Source organism: Atta colombica, unplaced genomic scaffold (genome assembly GCF_001594045.1).
Source record: "Atta colombica isolate Treedump-2 unplaced genomic scaffold, Acol1.0 scaffold18, whole genome shotgun sequence".
Classification (NCBI taxonomy): domain Eukaryota; kingdom Metazoa; phylum Arthropoda; class Insecta; order Hymenoptera; family Formicidae; genus Atta; species Atta colombica.
Window position 1 is genome coordinate 662,726 of NW_017259271.1, and position 381 is coordinate 663,106.

The following is a 381-nucleotide window of genomic DNA, read 5'->3' on the forward strand; positions in this document are numbered from 1 at the left end:
TCTTAAGAATACATCTAACATACTGAAGAATAAAAAAATCTTATAGATACCATTTAATAGATTTGTTGATGTTTTATGTATCTTAGTATTAAAATTGATTATTTTATTGCAAATGGTGGCGGTGTTCTTATTACCCACCCAGTACTCATATTATTTTTTGAATAGGCTAATATGAATATCCTTAGAGGTAATATAAGCACAGAAAATTTTTTGTAAAAAATTATGCAAAAATGAAAGATTGAAATATACATGTGTGTGTGTGTGCGTGCGTGCGTGCGTGCGTGCGAGTATGTGTGTGTGTGTATGTGTGTGTGTATGTGTGTGTGTGTGTGTGTGTGTGTGTGTGTGTGTGTGTGTGTGTGTGTGTGTGTGTGTGTGTGT

The 381-nt window shown here is 33.9% G+C and overlaps 1 protein-coding gene across 1 annotated transcript in view; it reads left to right on the plus strand.

Moving 5' to 3' along the window:
- Positions 1-381, plus strand: part of LOC108686419 — a 127,276-nt gene that overhangs the window by 15,757 nt on the left and 111,138 nt on the right. The window lies entirely within an intron of this gene.